The following is a 5,906-nucleotide window of genomic DNA, read 5'->3' as shown; positions in this document are numbered from 1 at the left end:
ATGAATGGGCTGTTTGGGATATGCTTGTATTGAACTGATTGATCCATGGGCTGTTTGGGATATGATTGTATTCAACTGATTGATAAATGGGCTATCGTTGATATGATTGTATTCAAATACAGCAGTGTTCGGGATACTATTTATATAAGCCATTTGATATTCTGTTTATTGTATCCCAGCTGGTCTGAAGAGCTCTGGATTGAGCGAAACGCGTCGTCGGCAATGAGTATGACAAATGAAGTGTTGTTGGAATACTGTATTTGTACACTCTACTTTTTCTTGAAAATCACCAATGGACCAAATTAAGAATGTTGTGTTTAGAAATGTACTTGTCTTATAACAAACACGATTGTATTCAGCTGATTAATCAATGTGTTCTCATCACAGACTTTAGTTTACTTATGTATTGGTTTATGACTTTATGTTCTTCTAGTCAGTTTGTTATATAGTTTATAACTTATAACGTCTACTTTATAGATTAATTAAAATAAGTTATAAGTAACGTTTTTATTTCTGGTCTCTAGAGTTACCTTAGGGTAATCAAAAATATTTGATAGTTATGCTTGATTTCTCCTTCCTAATTTAATATACGTGGACTGACACAAAACGACTGGTAGTTTATGAAATTGTTTTTTATCTAATGGTTCTTTGATTTCTAGATGCAAGGACTGACACAAAACGACTGGTAGTTTATGAAATTGTTTTTTATCTAATGCTTCTTTGATTTCTAGATGCAAGGACTGACACAAAACGACTGGTAGTTTATGAAATTGTTTTTTATCTAATGCTTCTTTGATTTCTAGATGCAAGGACTGACACAAAACGACTGGTAGTTTATGAAATTGTTTTTATCTAATGCTTCTTTGATCTCTAGATGCAAGAAAAACATAACCTGACAGATCTGGAACTTCGAGTCAAGACAATGGCAGAGTCAATGTCTGTAATGTCAGAGAAAAACATCGGTACCACAATATTCTCATCTCGAGCTATAACTGATGATAATAAGGGCTTAAATTACCCCCACTACGGTTCTCCGTGGGAGAGAGTTCACTCGCTAAGCGAACAGATTTCTATGCTTGAAGAACGGCTCGAGGACTGTAAGTGAATACATCATGTGCTATCTATCTGTTTAAAACAATAATTTCATTACTATTTTAGGTAAAAGTGTCTTTTCCATTTATCGTTATATAGTACACCAGGGACCAGATTATCTTTCAGTTTAATAGCATTAAGAAAAACCTTTTAAGCTTCTGTGTTAATAGGTTAAAATCGCGTTTTAACTGGGAATTTCTTCGCAAAATATAATTGTGATATAATAGCTTTTCACATGACAGTGATTCGGTTGTAACCAGAAGAGAAAGTGTACATTTTTATAGCTGATGCAAAATATATACGTGTGTGTGTGTGTGTCTGCTGGTATTTCCACATACGTATAAACATATATATGTTTTTATGCGTATCATGTAATCTAAGTCTGTAAATGTTATTTTTCACTGCTATAACTGTAAATTATAACTGTGTTGAACAAGTAAAAACTGGTTTGGTTGTTTTCGATAAGAAGTTTATCTATACGTCTTTTTAGTTGTTTTTTTCTTTCGTCTTTCTGCCTGTTTAAATATGTGTTCAACTGTGTGTGTGTCCGTCGATTTGAACAAATTATACTTCTACGTTATTGAATTATTATTTGTAAAACTGTTTTAACATAAAGACTTTTTTCAGATCTTTTTTTATTCATACCTCTAAGTTTACGTAGCTTTAAAAATATGACGTTCAATTTTTAGTTTTATATATATATAGTGTATTGGAAATGATTATTCAATAGCTTATAATACTTTTTCGAAAAACTAAATAAAAAACACCTTGTAAAAGTTTATAATACTGTTTATCTCTGAAACTGAAGACCTTCATCAAAAGAAGACCACATTAACTTTTTTGTAAAAATCAAATACACATATATAAAAAATTCAGTACGTTATGTTAAAACAACTAGCGTATAGTCCGTCAAAAATGACGAGGCAAGTACTACCACCCCCACCCCATAGTGCATCCTAACCTCACAGTTCATAGCTAACTAAAATAAATAATTTTTGCGAAATCAAGCTTCACCAACAAAGAGGCAGAAAAGTCCAACATGGGTAAATTCCTTTGTGAGCCAATCAAAATTAAGATCATTCAAGAAATGAATTCGTGGCGTATTCGAAGGATAATTATTGGCAAAAAATCAGTTAGATTACCCATTTCTAATATACAAAAAAGCCCATACGTTTTGGTCACACGACGCCTATTGCCTGGACACGTGGATAGCTCTTGCCGCTCATCTTATTGTTCATGGATTCTCACCTGCGACAAGATACCACATTTTGCTTACCACGGCTGGGGTGCAAATAGTTGCAGGTCTCTTTCTTGATGATCCTGGTACTCCAAGTTAATTCATATCCCTATGTTTTTCATTTCCATTAAGTACAAGAGATATACCTGTCTTGAGTATACGAGCAGTCTGAGTGTACGAATATTTTGCATCATGAAGGGTTGTTACCTATCCTTTTCAAAAAAAAGAGATCAATTTTCGGTGGTATCACACTTTCTATGTAATTCCAAGCAATGCCAAAATATAGTTCTGATGCATTCCATTCTCCTGTGACTTTATATCAACTGTGGGTGTAACGGGACTAGTTTATTTGGCTGTTCAAAATCTAATCCACATAAAATACAGTGTATGTCACGTCACGTCACGCTTGATTTCTCGAAATATGAGGAGACATAAAAGCCACAATACATTTATCCAGATAGAATAGTTCGATTACTGTCTACCCAATACGATGTTAGTGACAAAGGTGCAAGAGTGCCGTGAGGGGTGTGTATTCCATGAAACCTTATAAGTGTAGTGAGTGTTGGTATAATAAGCCTAAAGTAAAGGCGTAGTGTTAGATCACCTAGCCTAAAGCAAAGTCCAATTTTAAACTTAAATCATTTCTGAATTAAGCAATTTTCTGTTATATCACCAACGTTTAAAAAAAACAACAATTCAATCAACGAATACTAAATTATGAAATCAAGAAATTATTTCCAGTTTTGTTGTCTATACCTTTTATTTTACACTTTTATTATAATTGTGTTGCTAAGCAACATGACATAAAAGCCATTGTTGAAGTACAAAATTTAATCAAAAGTGATATCGCTCTGGAAAAGCGACAAAATTCACTTGTACATAAACTGCTTTTACCGTTTAACAGTCACATCTCTCAATCAGCTGGAGAATGAAAAGGATATTCATGATATTCCATACAAAGACACACCTTTTAAGTCACCGGATCTCTGTGTGATTAGAATGTTGAAATGGGTGCTAGGAAACCGTCGTTCTCGTACACTAGATGAGATATGGAAAGCTCGTCGGGAGGACTGCTGTGCTTAGAACTACGCATTTTTTCAAAGTAAACTACACTGAAGGGCTATTGGTAGCAATCACAGTCGTCAGTTAGATCATGACCGGACGGGGGTGTGAGATTTCAAAAGTGATTTAACATAATTTTCGTAACCTTTGTATATACACGTATATATATATACAAAAAGAAGCCCAAAAAACTGAGTTAAAGAAGCTGCATCAATTAAAAATATCCCCAAGGTACAGACTACAATGTGGGATACAAAATGTGCCCTGGGTTTTGGAGGTGACTGTGGAAATAGGGTCCACATTGCGGTGTAGATACATCGTCTATCAGTCCGTTTGCCAGACTCGCATGATTGTTTGTTTGTTTGTAATTAAGCACAAAGCTACACAATGGGCTACCTGTGCTCTGCCCACCACGGGCATCGAAACCCGGATTCTAGCGTTGTAAGTCCGCGGACATATCGCTGTGCCACTGGGGGGGGGGGCGACTCACATGAAGAAATTCATAAAAATAAAATAAAATCGTCGAAAAAAATAGAAATTAGGAGAGCAAGATGTGGATGCTCAAGCCACATTTGTACATAGCAAGTCTACTGTATGAAATAAATGATGTAGATACATAAAAAAAATCCAAAAAACGGGCATGCAGATGAAAAGTTATGACAAATACGACTATAAGTTTTTGTTTATGAAAATCTAAACGCGGAAAAAAATGAAATTATATATTATTTCACTTCCGTAAAAGTTAATCATCTTCACCTTAAGTTAACCAAGAAAGCATAAAATCATGTTTCATAAAATGAAAGTATAAAGTATAAAATCATGTTTCACAACGTATAAATAGTGGTTAATTAATTCTTGGATATTATAAACTCTTGTCATTTATATTATGCTCATCATGATTATTGTGTTTTAGGTACATGTAACGAACAGCAACGAAGGTCGAAACGAAGACCAAGGTTATAAGTTATCCAGAAACATAAACCAAGCCCACCGGAAGAAATAAGAAGACTGAACGAAAATGGACTAGTTGATCGTATTGAATATGTTCGTATTTTTCTTCTCTGCAATGAAAACCTTTTCAGATGTTTTTACTTCCAGCCTGTAGCAGCCACATTTCTAACGATGTGTTATTCGATTTAACATGATTGGTTGGAGTTACTGGCACGCATTTAGAATAAATTATGAGGTTGATCATTGTCAATCTTATTTTTTATGGTCACTGCAATTTCTCGTATCTTCTCCGAGTCTTCAATGGTAATTTTAACGAGTTCTGAACTAACGAATCAAAAGAGGATTCTGTGCATGCGTTGGTTGTCAATAATCCATTATTCTTTGTTGTCAACGGAATATAATTATACCATTTTTAACCATATTGTATGCAAGATGAACAAACCAGCCATTATATAGAATGGGAATAATATGGAAAAAGAGGATTTTTATCTAGATATGCAGTTCTAATTGAAGTACATTATTTTATTATTTAGATATCATTGTTCTCTTTACCAATTTTTTTCCTAACCACCTACGATAGATTTTGTTACACTAACAAGAACATAAACTTCATGCTTCAGTGTTCTTAAATCATCTCAAAATTAAATGTGATGGATTACATCTTATATTCATTTACAACTGCATTTTTGGAAGCTGTTACCAACAAACTACATAAGACTAAAAAAAGTAGTTTGTATCCACCACATCTATTAAGCACTCTACTCAACAAGATTGCTAATATCTCTTTCAGAGAACCTTCCGTATATCGTTTTTATCATCACTGTTAGCCATCAGTTACGAGCTGTTCTACCAAATTGAATGGTTAGTAAACGGACTGAATAATCTTACTAAAGTATCGCTTCTGAATGTATGACGATGGTGGCACGTGCTTGGTTAATGGACAGTTTTGCTAGAATAACAAAACAACAGCGTGTTGAACAGAGAAAGTCAGCTATAAACAAAAATAGTGTTGGTTTATTTTTACTCTCTTATCAATAAACCACTAGTGTAAGTTTGTGTTTTTGCTATGTATTCTGGTTTTTTTTTTCCATGTGCTTTTATGATAAATGCTAAATTGTTATGTAGTCATGAATTGCCTTGAGTGATATATCAAACTTCGTAGATGTGTTGTAGTGGATAATTTTAAGCAGATGGTCATCTGATGTAAACTATGTAATCAATGATGTATTTGTAAAGAAATAATGCTTTTCCTTATTATAAGATGTATTAAAAGTAATAATACAATATAGTATAAATTAAATAATAGGTTAATTTCGTTATCATATGATAAGGTAAATATTTGTTTTTTGTGTTCAACGTTGATTTTATAGAAGTACATTTTTCTTAAGCTGTACTTTTAAAACAAGGAAATTATTAATTTTGATCATCTCAGATGATGGCGTAATACAGTGTCTCTTAATAATGTTGATTACATTTTGTTTTTACACTTAGTTTATGACTATTCAGTAGGAAAAAGTATAGTGCACACAGGAAAAGCACCGTAAGCTATTCCAAACACCTAAAC

At 33.4% G+C, this 5,906-nt stretch overlaps 1 long non-coding RNA gene across 1 annotated transcript; it reads left to right on the top strand.

The window, feature by feature from the left end:
• The first annotated feature begins 878 nt into the window (after positions 1-878).
• LOC111084538 lies at positions 879-4,608 on the top strand. Its single transcript, XR_002609611.1, has 2 exons — positions 879-1,097; positions 4,305-4,608. It is a non-coding gene; the product is annotated as an uncharacterized LOC111084538 (long non-coding RNA).
• The last annotated feature ends 1,298 nt before the right edge of the window (positions 4,609-5,906 follow it).

The sequence above is a fragment of the Limulus polyphemus genome, unplaced genomic scaffold (genome assembly GCF_000517525.1).
Source record: "Limulus polyphemus unplaced genomic scaffold, Limulus_polyphemus-2.1.2 Scaffold78516, whole genome shotgun sequence".
NCBI classification, from domain to species: Eukaryota; Metazoa; Arthropoda; class Merostomata; order Xiphosura; family Limulidae; genus Limulus; species Limulus polyphemus.
Note: the sequence above shows the minus strand (reverse complement) of the source record. Positions and strands in the feature narration are given on the sequence as shown.